The following is a 24291-nucleotide window of genomic DNA, read 5'->3' as shown; positions in this document are numbered from 1 at the left end:
AGGCAGTAGATCGTGAGTGGACGATGGCATTTACCAATGCAGAAAAAGCTGACATGCACGTCGTGTATGGAGAGTGTAGGAATAATGCAGACGTCAACTATCTCAGCAATTATTTAAGAAGAAGGAAGGAAGATTGGGTTTCACGTCCCGTCAACATTGAGGTCATTAGAGACGGAGCACATGCTCGGATTGTGTCAATGATGGGTATAGAAAGCGGCCGCACGCCTTCAAAGGAACCATTCCGGCATTTGCCTGAAGTGATTTAGGGAAATCACGGAAACCTGAATCTCAATGGTCGGCCGTGGGTTTGAACCGTCGTCCTCCAGAATGCGAGTCCAGTGTGCTAATCACTGCGTCAACTTGCTCGGTGCCAATTATTAATCAACCTAGGTATATTTACCATATACACGATCTAGTGTAAACGTCAGAAACTTCAAGACATTGTTCTCAGAAGGAGCTTCTGTCAATCGGAAAGTCAGAACGCTAGAAAACTGTAGCAATTGCAGAAGTTGTAAAGGATCGAAGATCGAATCAAAGATTGGCATTTGAGTTTGTACCCAGATAAAGGTAACGTACGGTGTATAAACAGGCGAAGCGATCCAATAGTGTAGCATTACACTACTGTCGAAAAATCACTGAAAACGGTTAGAGCTGTAAAACACGCAGGAATAACCTTGAAACGCGTCTGTCATCTTCTGGCTAACTTGTTTCTTGTCAATCAATTTAGGCCAACATTTAAGATATATTCCGCCAGTAATTCGATGAAAGAACGAGTCCATAACAGTCACAGCAGGAACAGTTTCGGCATAAGAAGTAGATAGCTCCCTCATTCCATAATGTAAGAGTAGTATTCATTTCTCTTAAGAAATGCAAATCTCCACTGTTTAGCGAATTGAGGTTTGGTGTGTTAATTTCGAAGGCTCTTGGGCTGTGGAAGGCCGATGAGTCACCGTCTCCACGCACGCGGTGAGGACCAGGGAACGCGGTGTCGCATCTTTTTTCGCGCAAGTATTTGGGGACAAAAGCGACTTTCGAAAGGGGAAATCTCCGTGCACATAGTTTAGGCTGTGCGCGCTAGAACGCCTAGTAGGAAATGCAAAGTACCTAGAACGCCGCACATAGTACACTAGTATATCGAAGACATATACCGTAGCAACTGGCATCAAATGAATATTTATATATATAATCAAAGATGGGAGCACAGCTCCCTCCATTGCCGTGGTTCCCCACTCTTTGCCGTTGGTTCTTAGGACAAGGAATGGTAAAGTAAATGAATCAGAGTCTCTGTCCGTATGGGTTAAAGGTGCACTGAATTGTGCTAAGATTAAAGTTGTTGGTGATGTGACACATAACTACAGAAACTGAAATAAAGTACCTGTCCTTTCCTTCATAAAATAAAAAAATAATAAATATTACACGACAGCAATAAAGAAACCCATTGGGTCATGGTAAATGACCCATCCCAAGTCAGCCAGATACTGATTCGCCAACACACTGACATGTCAGAGGGGGGGGGGGGGGGCCATGGCAATGGAGGGAGCTGTGCTCTGATTCATTTACTTTACGACGATTCCTTGTCCTAAGAACCAACGCATTGTAGGCATATAGTAATATGAACCACGATCTCTGTTATACGCTTCATATATCTGAAATGTACGATAAGCAATAACTTCTCGGCTGTTAAAAGTCTCCAGCCCTGATACACTCTCCACTTTACCACCACGATCTAGAGCCATAGTAACCCAACCATTACCATGTGCATTAGTATTAGTAAATGTAACATTCAGTACGCATTCACAAAACACTGAAGGACCATGAAGAACAGCTTGCGCACCTCCTTCGCTCTTCGTAGTAATAAATATATTACCAATAGCTTCATACACTGTAAGGCGCGAAGGCCTTCTCCTCCTAAAATAACGCGGCATAACTAGTCTGTGTCGATGCTGCTGCACATGCGGCTGCTCGACGACTGACGTCATATTACCAGAAACATAACGAACATAGCTGCCAGTTATCAGACCGCAACTTCCTGCCGTTAGTAGTGAGCCGAGTCCCTCATCTACTTCCGGTCTGGGAGCAATAGCGCTCGTGGTCTCTAGTAATACTAGAGATGTACGCGGTCTAGACCGCGCACTGAAAGGCGCAGCAGCTGGCCACAACGCGACAGAGATCCGCTTATGTCTGGCACGCTCCAGAATTTCTCGACAGAGCGACTTTGGGAAGAACTACCCCGATTAGCGAGGCGACTTGACGGCGTGGTGCGTGTTAGTTAGGGGACGCGCGAGTTTTCGTCCACGGTGTTGCGTCTGGGAGGCTGTTTTGAAATTATATGAAGGGGCAAGGGGCAACTACTCACGCGCGTTCATTGGCCGCTGATATTTTTGTCTGGTATTTTTCTGGATTGTAACCGAGGAGGAGGGATTTCGGAAGGAGAATATGCTCCGGTACTAGACACAGGCTGTGACTGGTCGATGTGAGTGTTAGGATTGCATTGTCTTTCACAGGGGCGCTAGAAGGAGGATGAAGCAAAGATTTTTGGCCGCTATGAATGAGCGGGAAGAGATTCGGACAAGCTATTCTACGAGTGAACAGGGGAGACGCAGACACTCCGCGGCCGATTCAGGCGCCTCAAATCTCCAACTGGCCCTGAATAGACAGTCTTGCTGGACGCAGTTCAGTGTGGTTGGTACACGCTTCTCCTCCTCGATATTTGGTTTGAACCAAAAATGGGAACGATGTAGTTCGATCGGATATCGATTGAATCTCAGGTTCATTTCATTAGGGCAGTTTTACAGATTTCCTTAATTATTTGATAGCTTGGCTCGCGAGTTGATTTTACTTCAGTGAAGTACAAAGTGGCAGCCAGTCAAGGAATATTTAGGCTGTTAGTTAAAAAAATATTTCAAAAGCCACAGTCAAGTCTCTACAAGTTTTGTCTCAGAGCAACTCCAACTGTACCTAGGTGACCCAAGCTGACTGCCTTTCAAAACCGAAGCAGTTCTGTCTGGTTAAAGCTGTACGGTGCTGTAGACCAATTGCAGCTGTCTCTTGTGATTCAGGCCTCGAGTAGAACAGACGCTATCCTTGGGAGGTAGAGCCTTGAGTCTGCACCCCATGACTGGTCACCAACAGATCTTAACATCAACCGCCTCCTATTCCGTTATCCACTTCTTCAGTTGTTCGTCGTCTCAGACAGGCCTACACCAGGGAACTTCCTCCCTAGGCGCGCCCCGTGTATCCTGTACATCAAGGGGACATTGAAATTGAAACTCATTGAAATTTGACATTTTCTGTTTCCCACTCCATAATGGTACATTGGGCTTTCCTGAACATTTTGGTATATAATACATTAAAAATCGGGCAATTGTGAGACTTTCAAATAATATTTTGAATCTTGACGTGTGACTGTCAAAATTCGCGGCTACGCATATACTGCCACAATTCAGCAGCCTAGAAGGCTGTGAATTGCTTTGTTTTGTGCCTACTGCTACATATCAGAAGTTGGCATTACGAATAAACAAATCAGTCCTTTCGACATAAAAGTTTCCTGGGTGTGGTAACGCGTCCTAATGAATAAAACTACTGCTGCTGGAGTAAAACCAACGTTTCGGCCAAGGTTGCAGCAGCCTTCTTCTGGGTCACTAGTAGACCCAGAAGAAGGCTGCTGAAACCGTGGCCGAAACGTTGGTTTTACTCCAGCAGCAGTAGTTTTAAACATTATGACGCGGTACCACACCCAGAAAACTTTTATGTCGACTGACTGTGGCCGCCGAAGCTTACGCAATTAAATCGGTCCTTTGTTTCTGATACTAGTTTTCGTTGAAAGTAGTGTGATTATCGGCTATTTTTGTAGTAAGCTAACTTCTGTTCCTTTTTATACGTAAATAAAATGACTAAGAGTAAAAGTAAGCAGCAGTGTATAAAAAATCACGATGGCACAAGTGGAGGAATGAAGGTAAAAGTGCACTTAACATTTTCCAGCGTTCGCAGAAGGAGAGAGGTGTCAGATATGTGAATTACGTAGTTGATGGAGACAGAAAGGCTTTCATTGCAGTACAAAACAGTAAGCCAAATGATGTTCCTATACAAAAGCTTGAATGTGTAGGGCATGTCTAGAAAACGATGGGAACACGTCTGCATAACCTAAAAACCAAGCTGGGTAACACAAAAATGTCTGATGGCAAAACAATAAAATGTGTCAGAAAACTAACGGACAAAGTAACTGATGAATTACAGGAATATTATGGGAAGATCATTGGAGATAACTGTGGCAATTTATACAAGATGTAAAGAGCTGTGTGGAGTACTTTCTTTCACCGAATTTCAACCGATGAAAAGCCATGTCATGCTTTGTGTCCACCTCCACCAAACACTTGATGTAAATATAGGCAAGCTGAATTTTCTGGCACCCTGCATGAATTTACACATAAACGTTGACTTCCTTTGGCAGTAATGGAGGCAATAAAACCTATTTATAGAGATTTAGCAAATCCTGAGCTACTAAAGAAGTGTTTAGATGGGAAGACCCAGAATGTGCATGAGTCATTCAATAACGTTGTCTGGTGCCGTGTGCCCAAAAATGCATTTGTTGGCCTTATGACTCTAAAGTTGTGTCTGATGCTGTAAAGACTTTTAATGGTGTAAACTCCGAACGACTTAAGGTTCTGGAAAAGTTAGGGGTAAGATTTGGACAGAACGTAGCTAAGGGACTGCGGGAAATGGATGAGCTTCGTGTAAGTGAAGCAGATTTAGCTGCTCAGCAAATGACAAAAGAAGCAAGAAAGAAAAGGAAGAGACAAGCACTGGGGTGTTGTGACACTGAAGAAAACACAACTTAGGGGCCAGGTCAATTCTAGTGTATAAAAGACGAAGAAATGTAAGTCTGTATAAGCATTCGTAATAAAAAAGTTTTAAACCTCAATACCTCAGAACTACATTTTTTGCAATAAATGACCCGTTTTCTAAAAAAGTACTGGTGGTAGAGACATGATATTTTCACAGCAGGCCAAGTGTGTGATTCAACACACATGGAACTAGAACAATTAAAGTATCCTGAGTTTTTTGTTTTATGTTCATTTATTTACAAAACTCTGTCAAAAAATTGAGTGTTTGAAAAAAACGGCACCATGCCCCACAATACAATTTTAGTAATAATTCTAGTTTAGTGCATTCAATAATTATGGAAAATTGTAAGTTGGTGTGTTAAAAAGTTTCCAAGATAATGGGTCACAAAATTCGATAATTGGTGGCTTAGGACATACAGTTGTACCCTTAATATATATTCTTTTTATTTGAGCCAACTGCCTGTTCTATTATCTGACATCAGCCCTGGACGCCAAACTCGTACGTCCTGACCGTTCTACCACCTGTACAGTGAGTTTTTGTCTGAAACTGCTCATTGAAGTGCCAAATGGATACCATTGGCTTCCTTGTATATATGATTATTATCTCCACTAACAGTATATCCCATGCAATAATTTCTGTAGCACGTATAAGTATATTCGGACGCGATTCTTGTCGACAATATCTTTTCTTTCGTTCCCATTGCGGCTGACGTCCCAGAGACTAATTTGTAATCGGTGTGAACTGATGTATCCAAGTGTACTGATGTTTATTCGTGATGTTCATTTACCTTCTGTAAAATTTCTCATGTCTGTGCTCGTTAGTGTAAATAAATAAGGGGAAGTGCTAGTTCTGCAAGATTCGCAGGAGAGGTTCTGTGAAGTTTGGGAGGTAGGAGACGAAATACTGGCAGAAGTAAAGCTGTGAGGACGGGGCATGGGTCGTGCTTGGGTAGCTCAGATGGTAGAGCACTTGCCCGCGAAAGGCAAAGGTCCCGAGTTCGAGTCTCGGTCTGGCACACAGTTTTAATCTGCCAGGAAGTTTCATATCAGCGCGCACTCCGCTGCAGAGTGAAAATCTCAGTCTGGAAACATCCCCCAGGCTGTGGCTAAGCTCCGGTCGCGCTGGCCGAGCGGTTCTAGGCGCTTCAGTCCGGAACCGCGGGACTGCTACGGTCGCAGGTTCGAATCCTACCCAGGGCATGGATGTGAATGATGTCCTTAGGTTGGTTAGGTTTAAGTAGTTCTAAGTTCTAGGGGACTGATGATCTGAGATGTTAATTCCCATAGTACTCAGAACCATTTTTTTCTGTGGCTAAGCCATGTCTCCGCAATTCCTTTCTTCCAGAAGTGCTAGTTCTGAAAGGTTCGCAGGAGAGCTTCTGTGAAGTTTGGAAGGTAGGAGACGAGATAATGGAAGAAGTAAAGCTGTGAGGACCGGGCGTGAGCCGTCCTTGGGTGGCTCAGATGGTAGAGCACTTGCCCGCGAAAGGCAAAGTTCCCGAGTTCGAGTCCCGCTCCGGCACACAGTTTTAATCTGGCAGGAAGTTTCATATCAGCGCACACTCCGCTGCAGAGTGAAACTCTCATTATGAAAAAATCTTTCTGAAACGTTGGACCATAAATCGGGAACAGGTGACTTACTATCGCCCTCCTTCCCCTTAATAATAAGTAATCCTATATAAGCTATGAATTCAAGCCTACCTGTTATGGGTAAGGTCTGTCTCAATGTTTCTTCATTGGAACGCTTTATTATGATGTTAACAATTTCTGGAGAAAAAATCTTTTCAAATGCTTCTCTTATTGTTCCTACTTTACCTTCATTTGTTATGCCTCCTTGCTCTTTCACTATATTTTGCGCTAGTCGCCTTCTGATAAGAGGAGGTTTGGCTGGACGTAACAACTTTTCCAGTGTTTGTAAAATACTTCTTACTGTCCTCACCAGGCGCGTTATAATCGTCCGCTACAGGTGTCCAGAGTTCGTCTTCAGAGTCTGTCTGTACAACATCACTGTCCGCATCCTCGTGCACAACACATTGCTCTTCTGTTTCACTCAGCAGTTAATCACTGTCACCAAATTCATTTTCAGAATTTATAGATTCTTCTGTAATGTCTAATTCTTCTGTCTCAGTAAGGGAGCGACAGTACATTTTCAATTAAAGTTGTCTCTAACACAGGAAAAAATGGCATTGACTAAGAAGGAACAAGAAAAAATCAGAAATCTAAGAGAAATGAATCATTGTTGAGATCATTGTTGCTACCCACACAGAGAAATTGATTGGTCAGAGGCCTACACTGCCGAAATGTTATAATTTATGGAATAAGACACTGGTTGTCAATTCACATCTACTACTAACGAGGTAGACTTTATTACGACCACCACTTAAATTAACAAATGAAGTTCAGCTGAAAACATATGGAAGATAAAATAATAAAAAAACATTAATACTTTTATCTGAACCTTGAAATACGAAATACCAATCTAAATTACAATATGTAATATTCTTATAGTTACCGTTTTTGTTGTTTATTTCATTCTTCTTGTCCTTCAACGTGTATTTTTTGCGTTGTAGCACACAGTACTTTTACTGCACTAAATATATTCACGTTTTGGTATTGAGAGGAACCGCTGCCATCTCGCAATTTTGTGTGTTTTGATTTTGCTGTTGCTGGGTGCGTTCGTCATTGGTCTGTTTTGATGGTGGTGGGACGGTCTGTTCTGAGATGCGTTCACCATTAGCAAAACAAATATATGACGAACGTATCCTGCAACTGCAAAACAGGCAGTGGTTCCTCTCAACAAAGAAACGTGAATATATTTAGTGCAATGAAACTGTTGTGTGGTAGAACCGAAGAAATACACGAAACACACATGGAAGAACAATAAGAATGGAGTAAACAAAAAAAAGAACCATGAGTAACCATAAGAATTAAAATTGTTTGTAGTAGTAAGTAGTGCATGCGAACTGCTCATGATCCTAACAAAGCTTGTAAGAGAAACAAACCATATTGTTACAGTTACCGCTGAAGATCCTTCAGAATAAATCGAAAAGCGTTTGGACTTAAAAAGACTTTTATTACAGTTGCAAAAGACGGTAATTAACATACAGAACTTGTATATCTGCAAATGTAGGAAAAAGAAGCCGAAAAACGAGAAGGCAACATTTAGCAGATACATTTTGAAAGACAAAAAAATCACCATCTAGATGATAAAATAATAAAAGGAACGTAATAGTGATGTCGACTGTTAAACAAATTGCACTTTACCTGATAGCAACATCACTACAACGGCGAACCGAGACATTAGAGAATGAAGAGCGCAGTTGGGCTTTCCCGAGATTTTCACACAAAACGTTCCTCCCTTTTCTGCTTCAGAATCACTTGTCATTAAGCTACTCGAAGTTTAAAACAGTCGAACAATTTGACGTACATTCCGCAGAGTCATCGTCGTCGTCGTCTCCGCATGGCTAGAGGCGGATACAGCAGAATGCTGGTCTCTCGTTAAGGGGAATAGTGAGTAGAGCAAATAATTGGATTTCCGATCCCGAGTTACAACAAAAGAAAAAGAAGAGCGCTGCTTTCGGGAGGCCCGGTAGCCGCAAAGCGCAGCCGTCTCCGGCCACGAGAGCAGCCGCGTTAATGGCACAAAAAGAAGAGGGGCGCAATTTCGCGATGGACTCGCCGCTACCGTCCTTCACCACGTTCCGATGTCTTCTTGTCCTCTCTCTCTCTCTCTCTCTTTCTCTCTCTCTCTCACACACACACACATGCAGAGAGAGAGGGAGAGGGAGAGAGAGAGAGAGAGAGAGAGAGAGAGAGAGAGCGATTTACTGCACTGAAGAACCAACTTGTTCATATCCTGGAAACAGTTTATCCCATTTCGCTGGAGCAGCGATGGATACGAAGCGATTGTAAGACGACGTGGGTCAGTCTCTGGCATATGCACATAATTGCTGGCTACATCGTTGACGTCAGTCACTTGACCGCTCTTGTATTGATGGTGTCCTGCCGCAGTTCGTAGTTGAATGACATTGCATGTATACACATAGACATGTTTTATAGTTTATGTTATTTTGTCTGGATATTTTTTTTGAGTCATCAGTCTTCTGACTGGTTTGATGCGCCACGAATTCCACTCCTGGGTCAACCTCTTCATCTCAGAGCACCACTTGCAACCTGCGTCCTCAATTATTTGCTGGATGTATTGCAAATCTCTGTCTTTGTCATCAGTTTTTGCCATCCACATCTCACTCTAGTACTGTGGAAGTCGTTCCATAATGTCCTATCATCCTGTCGCTTCTCCCAGCTAGTGTTTGCCACTTTCCTCTCCGATTCTGCGCAGAATCTGCTCATCCCTTATCAGCCCACCTAATTTTCAACATTCGTCTGTAGCACCACGTCTCAAATGCGTCTCTTCTCTTCTGTTCCGGTTCCCCATGTCCTTGTTTCACTGCCACACGGTGTTTTGTCCAAACATACATTCTCAGAAATTTATTCCTCAAATTAAGACCTGTGTTTGATACTAGTAGACTTCTCCTGGCCAGGAATGCCCTTTTTGCCGCTGCTAGTCCGCTTTTCATGCCCCCTTTCTGCGTCCGCCCTTGGTTAATTTGCTGCCTAGGTAGTACAATTTCTTGAATTCATCTAGTTCATGACCATCAATCGCCGGCCGCTAGGGTCGAACGGTTCTAGGCGCTTCAGTCCGGAACCGCGCTGCTGCTACGGTCGTGGGTTCGAATCCTGCCTCGGGCATGGACGTTTGTGATGTCCTTAGCGTAGTCAATTTTAAGTAGTTCTAAGTCTAATGACCTCAGATGTTAAGTCCCATATTGCTTAGAGCCATTGGAACCATTTGAATTGTGACCATCAATCCTGATGTTAAGTTTCTCGCTGTTCTCATTTCTGCTACTTCTCATTACTTCCGTCTTTCTTCGATTTATTTATTTATTTATTTATTTATTTATTTATTGTTCCGTGGGACCACATTTAGGAGAAGTCTCCATGGTCATGGAACGAGTCAATACATGAAATTATAACACGATTGTAGAAACACATAAAATGAAACAAGTCGTTAGTTTAAATAAAGAAAATCAAGAATGTAACACTGGAATTTGCTTAATTTTTTATCTCTTCCAGGAGCTCCTCGACAGAATAGAAGGAGTGAGCCATGAGGAAACTCTTCAGTTTAGACTTAAAAGTGTTTGGGCTACTGCTAAGATTTTTGAGTTCTTGTGGTAGCTTATTGAAAATGGATGCAGCAGAATACTGCACTCCTTTCTGCACAAGAGTCAAGGAAGTGCATTCCACATGCAGATTTGATTTCTGCCTAGTATTAACTGAGTGAAAGCTGCTAACTCTTGGGAATAAGCTAATATTGCTAACAACAAACGACATTAAAGAAAATACATACTGTGAGGGCAATGTCAAAATTCCCAGACTATTGAATAGGGGTCGACAAGAGGTTTTCGAACTTACACCATACATAGCTCGAACAGCCCGTTTTTGAGCCAAAAATACCCTTTTTGAATCAGAAGAATTACCCCAAAAAATAATACCATATGACATAAGCGTATGAAAATATGCGAAGTATACTACTTTTCGTGTTGAAATGTCACTTATTTCAGATACTGTTCTAATGGTAAATAAAGCGGCATTTAGTTTCTGAACAAGATCCTGAACATGGGCTTTCCACAACAGCTTACTATCTATCCGTACGCCTAGGAACTTGAACTGTTCCGTCTCGTTTATAACATGCCCATTCTGTCTGATTAAAATGTCAGTTCTTGTTGAATTGTGGGTTAGAAACTGTAAAAACTGAGTCTTACTGTGATTTAGCATCAAATTATTTTCCACAAGCCACGAACTTACTTCATGAACTACATTATTTGATAATGTTTCAATATTACACACAAGATCCTTCACTACCAAGGTGGTGTCATCAGCAAACAGAAATATTTTTGAATCACCTGTAATACTAGAAGGCATATCATTTACATAAATAAGGAACAGCAGTGGCCCCAGCACCGACCCTTGGGGAACGCCCCATTTAACAGTGCCCCATTGGGACTGAACATCATTACCACTCTCAATATTGCGGAGGATTACCTTCTGCTTTCTGTTCTTAAAGTAGGAGGCGAACCAATTGTAAGCTACTCCCCTTACTCCATAATGTTCCAACTTCTGCAGTAATATTTTGTGGTCAACACAGTCAAAAGCCTTCGTTAAATCAAAGAAAACACCTAACGTTCTCAACCTTTTATTTAATCCGTCCAAAACCTCACAGAGAAAAGAGAATATAGCATTTTCAGTTGTTAAGCCATTTCTAAAACCAAACTGTACATTTGACAGCAAATTATGTGAATTTAAATGCTGCAGTAACCTTGTATATACAAGCCTCTCGATAACTTTAGCAAACACCGATGGCATAGAAATAGGTCTATAATTGTCAACATTATCCCTGTCTCCCTTTTTATAAAGTGGCTTCACTACCGAGTACTTTAATCGGTCAGGAAACCGACCACTGCTAAAGGAAAAGTTACAGATATGGCTAAGTACTGAGCTAATATACGTGGAACAATACTTCAGTATTCTGCTAGATACCCCGTCATATCCATGAGAGTTCTTGGTCTTTAGTGATTTAATTATTAACTCAATCTCCCTCTTGTCAGTATCATGGAGGAGCATTTCAGGTAACAGTCTCGGAACACTTTTTTCTAAGAGCGCTATATGATTCCCTGTTGGGACTAGGTTTCTATTTAGTTCACCTGCTATATTCAGAAAGTGATTATTAAGTACTGTACATATATGCGACTTATCAGCAACACGGACATCCCCACTACGCACTGATTCTATATCCTCGACCTGTCTCTGCAGACCAGCCACTTCCTTTACGACTGACCATATGGTTTTAATTTTATCCTGAGACTTAGCTATTCTATCTGCATACCACATACTTTTTGCCTTCCTAATAACTTTTTTAAGCACCTTACAATACTGTTTGTAATGGGCTGCTGCATTTAGATTTTGACTGTTTCTAACGTTTTGATATAATTGCCACTTTGTTCTACAAGATATTCTTATCCCTTTAGTCAGCCACCCAGGCTGCCTGTTTGTGCTAGTACCCTGTTTTAAACGTTCTAACGGAAAGCAACTTTCAAAGAGCACGAGAAAAGTCTTGAGGAAAGCATTATATTTATCGTCTACTGTATCAGCACTATAAACATCTTGCCAATCTTGTTCCTTGATAAGGTTTACAAAAGTCTGTACAGCAACTGGATCAGCTTTCCTAAAAAGTTGGTAACTATATTTAACATGTGTTGAAGCACAAAAATCTTTTAGACTTAAAATTTGTGCATCATGATCTGAAAGGCCATTCACCTTTTTGCTAACAGAATGCCCTTCTAATAATGACGAATGAACAAAAATATTGTCTATGGTTGTTCTACTGTTCCCTTGCACTCTCGTTGGAAAGAATACGGTTTGCATAAGATTATATGAATTAAGGAGGTCTACCAGCATCCTTTTCCTTGCACAATCACTTATACAATTAATATTGAAGTCACCACATATAACTAACTTTTTGTATTTCCTATAAAGTGAACCAAGAACCTCCTCTAGCTTTAGCAAAAATGTTGTGAAATCGGAGTCTGGGGATCTATAAATAACAACAGTAAGAAGTTTAGCTCCACTAAATTTAACCACACCTGCACAACATTCAAACACCTTTTCAGTGCAGTACTTTGAAACATCAATTGACTCAAATGGGATACCGTTTCTCACATACATGGCTACTCCCCCACACCGCAAAGAGCTCCTAGAAAAGCTGCCAGCCAACCTGTATCCTGGTAAAGGAAGCCTCTGAATTATCTCCTTATTTAAGAAGTGTTCAGATATACCAATAATTTCAGAGTCAACATCTATAAGCAGTTCACTAACTTTATCTCGAATACCTTGTATATTTTGATATTCTGTACTCATTAGACTGTTCATTCCATTCAGCATGTCATGTAATTCTAGTTTACTTCCAGGATAGCAATGTCACCAGCGAATCGTATCATTGAAATGCTTTCACCTTGAATTTTATTCCACTCCTGAACCTTTCTTTTATTTCCATCACTGCATCTCCGTTGTACAGATTGAATAGTAGGGGCGAAAGACTACATCCCAGTCTTACAAGCTTTTTAATTCGACCACCTCCATCGTTCTGGGTCGTCCACTCTTATTATTCCCTCTTGACTCTTGTGCATATTGTATATTAACCATCTGTCCTTATAGCTTATCCCTATTTTTCTAGAATTTCGGACATCTTTACAGTGTCAAATGCATTCTCTGGGTCGACGAATCTTATGAACGTTTCTTGATTTTTCATTATTCTTGCTTCCATTATCAACCGCTACATCAGAATTGCCTCTCTGGTGCCAATAACTTCTGTAAAACTAAACTGTTCTATTCGTCAACGCCGGATCGGTATCGGGCTGTATGTCCAGCTCTCCCGGCCTTAAATTTAATATTGAGTCCTCTCACGATTTTAGTTGGTTTTTAGGAAATTATATTTTAAGGTTTTAGATATCTTCTTGTAATTCTTACGTCATTTTGCTGCATCAGCTTGTTTAGTAACGGGTCTGGCATGGTTGATTGAAGGTGTTGGCACACGCGCATCTTGTCACCACCCTTCACCCCCCCCCCCCCCCCCCCACTCAGCTCGGAATATGTATACATCAACTGTCTGTGGGTGGTGCTATTCATGTGCAAGTAAACGAAATATTTCTAATTTTTTGAAATGTTGGCTAAATCATGTAATTGAAAAGGGAAATGGATACTAATCTGTTGTTCACTTAGAGGGAAACCGCCCAAAAACACGTCCATATACAGGGCAATTAGACATAGATGAAGCTGGGACAAGTAATGTAATCGCACACACATGGGGGCGGAAATGTCGGGAAATACCACAAAAACTGATGAGAAACTTTGAACATATGACGTGACCAGCGGTTAGGCTTGAGCGCGAAGTGATGACTGATCGATGTAATACTTGCCAACAGTGTAAATTTCGAACACCTTTCGTAAACGTGAACTGTTGAAGGAGTTACAAAATTAATGTTCTCGTTTTAACCAAGTAAGAACTGTTCTTATTGTGTGTCTCCTTTTGTCTCTATTTGCTTTTGTTTACAGGCATTATGTAGTAAAGAGAACGTACGTCATTAAATGGAAACGACGCAACTGAGAAGCTTATATTCTATTACTTGTGACGCAATACGGTAGAGTTTTGTAGTATAGTACGTTGCAACAAACCAGAGGAGACCGCGAGACCGGCAAATAAATAATAAACCTTCCCTAAATATGAATACATAAAAGTCTAACGCAGTGACAAAAACACTGCCTGCCAGACGCAAGACGCGAACTCTGAGTCTCACGTGCTAAAGCCGTGCACGTGGGCCCACAGCCATACGGGGATAATTGACACCGGCTGGGATGATCAGGTGCGACAGACAGATATGGCCAACCGCTGCACGTACGGTGAGATACGTCATGTGATGGCATGTTCAACATTTCTCACCCATTTCTGGGGTATTTACCAACATTTGCCAACCATTTGTATTATATTAAATTGTCTGAGTCAACTCTATTGCTTCAGGGGTTTTAAACGTTAATAAGAATCGCCCTGTATATACGCAGGGTGTCTGTTTTGAGACAACTACATATCGCATCGTACGAAAAAAACCTAAGTGTAAAGTTAATACCGATAAAGGTGATATCTGTCTACGCTACAGCTGGCTTCCTCCTAAGCACCCCTCCTGCATGGGCGAGGTCAATTTTGTACTTTCAAATGCTGACCCCCGCATTTTCATTTCATTTTCGGATTATACGCCAAAAAATACGTATGGTCACTGTTAAGGCCGTAAATGCAATCCTCCTATTTCCTTCTATTATACTATAAAATTTTTTCCCTATTTTGTTACCTGAAGATATGACATTTCTGTGTCTTTATATATTGTAATTGTTTTACTGTCTGTATGTATATATTTATGCATTTATGTCGATGTATAAATGGTTTGTTTTGTAAATACTATTTGTATTTTTATGCTGGGTCTTGCCTAGGGAAAACTATGCTATCGAAAGATTACATCGATAGGTCGTGTGGAGAACCAAAGTGTTCAGGATCTTTGGTAGTGTTAACTCTGTCGCATGGAGCGCGGGCAGGGGGAGGCTGGCTGGAGTAGGGCGGTGGAGCAGGTGTGTGGTATGATGCTCCCGCGAGTTGCCGCGATTTCGGGGTTTCCCAGCATGTAATTGCGCTCGACTTGCTATGATAGTTTCTGACACGGTGTCGCGGACGGGAAGCATTAGCTGGCGCACATCAAGAGCCCGTTTCGCCTGGTGACCGTGTCGAGAAGAAGGCGCACCAACATCCAGCTTCTGCAACAGCGACGGCCGACAATGAGTGACTGTCGCCACCTCCTCGATCGACGACTTCAAATCTTCAATCAACCAACAAGGAAGACCAAAAGCACGTAAAGTTTTAGAACTGTATGGCAGATCTCAGCATTTCAAACTGTTGCATTAAAAAATACAGCAACTTAGCATGAACCTTTGTTGCTCATTGTCCCAATTGCATTACCAAGCAGGGTCCCTTCCTTTTCTGGAATGAACCCGAGTGTCTTTGAAATTCATACGCCAGTGTTAAAGTAATATCATTCCATTTCACTGCTTTAATTTCAAAGTTCAGTTAAAGTACTCATAGCTGGCTACAATATTTAGATTACACGAGCAGAAATTAAGAGTGCGAGTTTTGTTACCATATTTTAGCTTACCTGTGACTGCAGCTAAGCTTGGTACGTACTAAATTTTACTATTGTTAATCGTTCAGAATCATTTAATTCAAGTTCAAAGATAAATCTCTTATTTCTGAATTGCGTAGATTCAAGTAGCTTTTGAAATGATTGTCGTGGTAGCCCAAGTCTAACCTTATTTTATTGAATTTCGTAGTGCTTCAGAAATAAAGTTCACTATGAATTTCAGTCAATAAATTAACTTTCAGTTTTCCAGTTTTATTAATTCTTTTGCTAAATTAAGTCAGAGTGTAGCGAAATTTATTACTTCTGACAAACATTCAGTTTTCACACACCAAGTGTCAACCTTCAGTTGCCACGCCTTTAGTGCTAATTATATGTGCATTAATCTTTCATTTTCAGTTATTATAGTAGTTGTCCATAGGACTGGCGACCGTAATTTTCCCCAAATCTCAAATATCTGATTAACGCCAGTTAATTGTTAACGTAACGACCACACATTTACTTTCTTTATTAATTTTACCTTTTTCTCAAAATCAATTTTCACCAATTTCATTTGCATTTTTCCTATCATTTAGATGTAACCCTTTCCTCCTCTTTACCGGCAAATTAACTTCGGTGAAGATTGATTTTCCCAAATTTCCAGTAGGTGGACGCGGTTTAATTTTTCACTGTCATTAAGTTCGATAAGTGAGGGGGAGGTTACAACTGAAACAGTTGCTTGCCATTTGTGGTAAAGGGCATCGTAATCGACAAATATCAGGTGTGCCTCGTTTTGCAATTAAGAACCGACTCATTTGATTCTAAGTTCCATTTACGATATACATGTATACCCTTGTGTTCTACCTGCTGATATTTATGTTTAAGACATACTTTAGTGTTGTAAATTTGATTCTACTACACAAATAACATGGCGAGATATTAAAATTTCGGGAAAACAAGCTACTTGTATGATATCGTCGTTTTCCGCTCCCTAATGAGTTGATTATAGTGAGCCCCCAAACCATCCGAATGCTTCATCTTCGGTGGCCGCCCTCGAACCTCACCATAAAGGTGACTGATCTAGGCGTTTACTAAAATCAAGCATCCCGATGGGAACATCCACGTCATTGTTCCAGGATCAAACTAAATGTAGTTTCTAACCTGATATTGTAACAGACAACCGTATTGTACTGTGGAAACAAATTTATTACACTAATGTAAATTCCGAACATAAACATCAGTCGTTAGAATGCAAAGGTCTACACTTCCATCGTAAATGAAATGCGTCATTCCTTAATTGCAAAAACCAGCACTGTTTATATTTGTCGATTACAGTGATATCTGTCTGGAATGAGAAACAATGCTTTGAGTAAACCGTGTATGTATTTTTTTGGCACAGAAACAGAATATAGGATACAATGGAGGGGATGGGGTACCAATCTGAAAATACAAAGCACACACTGCTCACGTATGAGGGGTGGTCAGGACGTGACCAGTTGTAGCACAGGCAGATGTCTTAATAATACACTACTGGCCATTACAATTGCTACACCACGAAGATGACGTGCTAAAGACGCGAAATCTAACCGACAGGAAGAAGATTCTGTGATATGCAAATTATTAGCTTTTCAGAGCATTCAAACAAGGCTGGCTCCGGTGGCGACACCTACAACATGCTGACATGACTAAAGTTTCCAATGGATTTCTCATACACAAACAGCAGTTGACCGGCGTTGCCTGGTGAAACGTTGTTGTAATGCCTCGTGTAAGGAGAAGAAATGCGTACCATCACGTTTCCGACTTTGATAAAGGTCGGATTGTAGCCTATCGCGATTGCGGATTATCGTATAGCGACATTGCTGCTCGCGTTGGTCGAGATCCAATGACTGTTATCAGAATATAGAATCTGTGGGTTCAGGAGGGTAATACGGAAAGCCGTACTGGATCCCAACGGCCTCGTATAACTAGCAGTCGAGATGACAGGCATCTTATCGGCATGACTGTAACGGGTCGTGCAGCCACGTCCCGATCTCTGAGTCAAGAGATAGGGTCGTTTACAAGACGACAACCATCTGCACGAACAGTTCGATGACGTTTGCAGCAGCATGGACTATCAGCTCGGAGACCATGGCTGCGGTTACCCTTGACGCTTCATCACAGACAGGAGCACCTGCGAGGGTGTACTTAACGACGAACCTGGATGCAGGAATGGCAAAACGTCATTTTTTCGGATGAATCCAGGTTCTGTTTACAGCATCATGATGGTCGCATCCGTGTTTGGCGACATCGCGGTGAACGCACATTGGAAACGTGTATTCGTCATCGCCATACTGGCGTATCACCCGGCGTGATGGTATGGGGTGCCATTGGTTACACGTCTCGGTCACCTCATCTTCGCATTGACGGCACTTTGAACAGTGGACGTTACATTTCAGATGTGTTACGAACCGTGGCTCTACCCTTCATTCGATCCCTCCGAAACCCTATATTTAAGCATGATAACGCACGACCAAAACGGCCTTGCTGTGCTGGTACTGCGAACGGCTGAAAGCAAGGGGAAACTACAGCCGTAATTTTTCCCGAGGGCATGCAGCTTTACTGTATGGCATGGAGAGCTGCATCAAACCAGTCTCAGGGCTGAAGACCACAACAACAACAACAATGCACGACCGCACGTTGCAGGTCCTGTATGGGCCTTTCTGGATACAGAAAGTGTTCGATTGCTGCCCTGACCAGCACATTCTCCAGATCTCTCACCAATTGAAAACGTTTGGTCAGTGGTGGCCGAGCAACTGGCTCGTCCGAATACGCCAGTCACTAGTCTTGATAAACTGTGGTATCGTGTTGAAGCTGCATGTGCAGCTGTACCTGTACACGCTCTGACTCAGTGCCCAGGCGTATCAAGGCCGTTATTACGGCCAGAGGTGGTTGTTCTGGGTACTGATTTCTAAGGATCTATGCATCCAAACTGCGTGTAAATGTAATCACATGTCCGTTCTAGTATAATATATTTGTCCAATGAATACCCGTTTATCATCTACGTTTCTTCTTGGTGTAGCAATTTTAATGGCCAGTAGTGTAGTTTCTAATCGTCGATGAATGCACAAATTCCAGGCCCTCTATTGTGGTCAAGGGGATTTTGTAGCATTCTTCCTGAAAAATACTGTCACGTCCAGGCAACGATGATGGGGGTGCAGCCGGCCGGAGTGGCCGAGCGGTTAAAGGCGCTAGAGTCTGGAACCGCACGTCCGCTACGGTCGCAGGTTCAAATCCTGCCTCGGGCATGGATGTGTGTGATGTCCTTAGGTTAGTTAGGTTTAAGTAGTTCTAAGTTCTAGGGGACTTATGACCACAGCAGTTGAGTCCCATAGTGCTCAGAGCCATTTGAACCATTTGATGGGGGTGGATAGTGATGACGCTCCCTTCTCTGCGAAGTAAGACACATATGCTCAGTAGTATTGAACTCTAGCGACTGTTGTGGGAAGGGCAGACAAAAGAAGTCCTGGACGATGCGAGATGTGTGTGCAGGTCTCCTATTGTCTTGGAACACAGAATCACAGCTGGGGAACAAACTTCGTAGCCTAGGACGGATCTGATCAGCCAAAACGGTCACATAATGCTGGGCAGTAAAGCCACATTACAGAGCCCCCAAGAGAGTCAAGGAGGACCTCGATATCTCTACCCAAATCATCACCGAACCCCGTCATATTCCACTCTTGGGACGTATTCTCGACCAGAAGTTGGAAACAGTGGTTTTCTTCCATTCGGCACCACGTCTTCCTGTTATGGGCATGTGGTTTTGGAATTCCAGCTCGCCATGGTTATGGAGGTCCCCTCGTATTCTGCTGACGCAACCTTCCGCTCTGGAATGACTTTTTCAGCTCTCGTCATCTTATTTTTCATCGAAATTCTCTTCAGTGAGCGTCTGTCTCGATCATTCAACATCTTCCGCTTTCCCAGTATGCTGTATAAATCTACGATACCGTACCTATTGAAACACAAAACATTTCAGCTCCCTTGGTCACGGAAGAGCCCACCATACGAACATCAACAATTTGCTCACATTCAAATTTACTTAGCTCCGAAGTAATGCACTCACAACAACACAGAGTGCTGTTCTTGCCATTCCGAGGTGCCATTCGTGGTTAAATACAACAGCGCAACCTGCGAGCTTGGTTAGCGTCTGCATTTGAGTTCAAGGATTCATTTCTCGCGGCGTTAACATGGTTTTGGCCAGCCCTGTATTTACAAAAAAGTCAGAGATATCACTCGACTTTTATCACAACATCGACTGACTAATGTGGTGACTAGACAGACAGCCAAATCATATATGATAAATTAGCCAAAATAAGTCTACTAGTATCAAACGTTGACCTTAATTTGAAGAAGTAATTTATAAGAATGTACGTTTGGAGCACGGCATTGTAAGGTACTGAATCTTTGAGTGTGAGAAGACAGGGAAAGAAGAGCATCAAATTGTTTGAGATGTTATGCTGTAGACAGATACTGAAAATTAGGTAGACTGATAAGATGAGAAATGGGGAGTTCTCGGCAGAATCGGCAAAGAGAGGAACATTTAGAAAACTTTGACAAGAAGAAGAGACAGAACAACAGGACATGCGACAACATTCGATAAGGTATCAGAGAATTACATGGTACTAGAGGGAAGACTACAGGGTGAGAACTGTATCGGAAAACAACGATTTGAATATACCCAACAAATAATTGAGGAATGAAGGGGTTGGAACAGAAGGGGAAGTCATGACAGGCTACGTCAAACCAGTAGAAGACAGTTGATCTCTCCCCCCTTCCCCCCCCCCCCCCCAAACCGAGAAAATAATTCTTTAAAGTGTTCCGGAACCATCACAGCTTTCCATTCTAATGTGACGGGAGTATAAGGGCTAAGGCACACAAAAACAAAAGTCGCTATTGAAGTGCAGTCAACCTGGTAGATAGGATAACAGATATGGGTAGTCATCTTGAGTATTAGTAAACCGCTTCAGTTGTATTCAGTCCTTTATTGTTGGACCAACACCGGTTTCGTGGTACTAAAAGAGACATATTCAGGCGAAGATCTGTAGAACAATAAATCAAGAAGAAATAACAATCTTGAAAAGTTTACAAACTTTAAATGAGAATATTAAAATTTTAGTACTCTAAAACTAAACTCCGTCCGAACACGTCATGAAGGCCCAACAGTACCGCTCTCCCGGCCGTGTGTCAGTTTATGAGACCGGAACCGCGACTTCTCAATCAAGTAGGTCCTCAGTTTGCCTCACAAGGGCCGAGAGCACCCCGCTTGCCAACAGCGCTCGGCAGACCGGATGGTCACCCATCCAAGTGCTAGCCCAGCCCGACAGCACTTACCTCCGGAGATCTGACGGGAACCGATGTTACCACTGTGACAAGGCCGTTGGCAAAACAAAAAAAGAAGAAGAGATAAATCGAACCCTGTCTCAACAGTCGCGCGTTTGCTGTCGACTCGTATTTGGACTGACGTAACAGAGTAGTAGGGCAGAGCTCTACTAATGAACATTACCTATGAAAGCTGAGGAGCATACGATGCGTCACGTAGATGCTCATCGTAATATACAGGAATTATCGCAACACTGTGACTGACCACTGAGCATGTCGGGTGGGCAGCGACAGAACGCGCGTTATTTAAGGCTACTCACCTGCGGCGGACAACGTGGTGGCAGCAAGTGGGTCTTCAGGATCGCCATCACCTGCTGGGCTGGTCGCCTCAACGGCAACGACAGCGTCACCAGCTGCTGGGGAGTCCCCGTCTGGTTCGGAACAGTCCTGCGAACACAAAACAGCACACATTGGGCGTAAAATGAAGCACTGCAGTGTTCAGCGTCACTAGAGAGTAACATTTCTATGAAAGCATTAGGAAAATTCTAATTTTTTTTCCATACTGGGGGTCGAATCTGGATTTCCACCCAATTGCGAGCGGTTGCCTTAATGACTGTGTTGTCCGCGCAGTACACAGTGACTCACTCATTCGTTGCCGCCGATTCTATGATTTCCCAATAGATATTCTCCCGTCTGGTATGTTGCTAAAGCACAGCTCTACAGCATCGGTAGAGTATCCTGCTACTGATCCTATGTATAATCGCTAAGTGATTCTAAGGCTTTCATTCAGTGCCTTCGACGCGCAGGTCGCCGAAGTGGCGTCAAATCGAAAGACCTGCACCAGGCGAACAGTCTACCCGACGGGAGGCCCTAGCCACACGACATTTCCATTTCCATTCAGTGCCTAATTGACGGTCTGGTGTGGCAGTTGAAGATACCAAAACGAAAGCTGAAGTTTTGAATTTCACGTTCAAAACATCGTTCACGCAGGAGAATCGAACAAAAATACCTTCGTTTGGCCATCGAACATACTCCAGAATAGACGAGACAGTAATAAGCATCCTTGACATAGAGTAAAATTCTAAAGATATGAAAGTAGGTAAGTCACCAGGCCCTGATGTAATCCCAATTCGGTTTTCAAAGAGTTCTCTACGCCACTGGTGCCTTACCTAGACTGCGTTTATAGCGAATCTCACGCACACAGCAAATTCCATAATTCAAAATTTCCGGAAAGTATTTGACACGGTGCCCCATCGCAGGTTGTTAAGATACGAGCCTATGGAGTAAGTTCACAGATATGTGAGTAGGTCGAAGACTTCTCAAGGAATAGAACGAAGTATGTTGTCCTCGACGGCGAGTGGTTATCAGAGACAAGGGTATCGTCAGGAGTGCCCCAGGAAAGTGTGATAGGACCGCTGGCCGACGAGGTGCGCAGTTATCTGGGGTTATTTGCTGATGATACTGTGGTGTACGGTGAGGTATCGAAGTTGAGTGACTGTAGGAAGATACAAGATATCTTAGACAAAATTTCTAGGTGGTGTGATGAATCGCAGCTATCTCTAAATATGGGAAAATGTAGGTTTATGCTGATGAGTAGGAAAATGTTATGTTCAGATACAGCACTAATAGTGAATTGTTTGACACAGACACATCGGCAGGGTGATGGCGACCCTGACAGGCACATCGTTTATATATCTGGGAGTAAAGGTGCAAAGTGGTATGAACCGCGGCGAGCACTTGAGGACTGTGGAAGGGAAGGAGAATTGTAGACTTCGGTTTATTGGGAGAGTTTTAGGAAGATGAGGTTCCTCTAATAAGGAGACCGCGTATAGGACGCTGGTATGACCCATTCTTAAAAACTGCTCTAGTGCTTGGGATCCGCACCAGGTCGGATTAAAGGAAGACATCGAAGAAATTCAGAGGTGGGCTGCTAGATTTGTTACCGGTAGGTTCGAACAACAAGTAAGTGTTACGGAGATGCTTTGAGAATTCAAATGGGAATCCCTGGAGGGAAAGTGACGTTCGTTTCGAAGAACACTATTGAGAAAAATTAGAGAACCGGCATTTTAGGCATACTGCCAAAGTATTCCACTGCCGACAACATACGCTGCGCATAAGGAACACGGAAGTAAGATACGAGAAATTAGGTCTTTTGTGTTAGCATAAGAGCCAACACTGTGTTACGAGTGGAGGCCGAAATGCACGCGTTTTAGCTCACGCAGGCTGGCGTGTGGAGGGAAGAGCTATACTGACGTGAGGTCTGGAACATGACAAGGAATGAGAATTCAGAAAGCGGACATAATTAGTTTGATACTTTACTTTTATCCATTAATGATAAACGTCGCTCTTGACGGTACATGATTCACGATATTATCTGTTCAGAATACATTATTGAAGATAATAATTGTAGTAACTGAATATGGCGCCTTGCTAGGTCGTAGCAAATGTAGCTGAAGGCTATGCTTAACTGTCGTCTCTGCAAATGAGAGCATATGTAGACAGTGAACCATCGCTAGCAAAGTCGGGTCTACAACTGCTAGGGAGTCTCTCTAGAATCGCCCTGCAGTGTGGCGGCGCTCGGTCTGCAATCACTGATAGTGGCGACACGCGGGTCCGACGTACACTAACGAACCGTGGCCGATTTAAAGGCTACCATCTAGCAAGTGTGGAGTCTGGCGGTGACACCACAAGGTCCTTTACGGTAGCATGTAGACGATCGTTTTTCCCTCGTTATATTTGTGAGTGGAACAGGAAAGGAAATGACTAATAATGGTATAGAGTACACCGTAAGGTGGTTTTCAGAGTATCTACGTAGACGTGGGTGTAAATGTAGACAAAAGATTATGACCACTGCCCTACGGGAGACTGAATGCCGCTTGGCAACGCGGGGGGCACATGACGCGGGAAGGACTGTACGTAAGCAGAGGAGGGATGAATGGAAGATTCGTCCAGCAACGATATGGCCCACAAATGGGGAAATCCGCTGATGTAAACGACTTTGACAGAAATAGATTGTCATTGCACCAGAGAACGACGCACACCTCGGAAATCGCGAAGTTGGTCAGCGTGCTGCCGTTGTAGGCATCTATGGGAAGTAGTTGAATACTGTGACAACAGGAGTGGACTACAAGGTCTTAACATCCAAGATGTGGTATCATAGACTGATACACTCTTAGTGGCGTCTTATAGCTTGCAACGGAAATGCACGTTTCAGGCAGACGCCTGTAGCAGTCGCTCAGGGGCCCAGCGGAGCTAATGATGCACGCCCGCTGATCCTTGCCTTCAATGGCTCGGGCTGCGAGTGATCTCTACCGCCACATTAT

General features: G+C 42.8%; 1 protein-coding gene across 1 annotated transcript in view; it reads right to left on the bottom strand.

Moving 5' to 3' along the window:
• LOC124774910 (adenylyl cyclase 78C-like) overlaps window positions 1-24291 on the bottom strand; it is a 723787-nt gene that overhangs the window by 574540 nt on the left and 124956 nt on the right. The window contains exon 2 of the mRNA XM_047249584.1: window positions 21289-21415. The gene's annotated coding sequence lies outside the window, so the exon portion shown is untranslated. The remainder of the gene's footprint in view (window positions 1-21288; window positions 21416-24291) is intronic.

The sequence above is a fragment of the Schistocerca piceifrons genome, chromosome 2 (genome assembly GCF_021461385.2).
Source record: "Schistocerca piceifrons isolate TAMUIC-IGC-003096 chromosome 2, iqSchPice1.1, whole genome shotgun sequence".
Classification (NCBI taxonomy): Eukaryota; Metazoa; Arthropoda; class Insecta; order Orthoptera; family Acrididae; genus Schistocerca; species Schistocerca piceifrons.
Note: the sequence above shows the minus strand (reverse complement) of the source record. Positions and strands in the feature narration are given on the sequence as shown.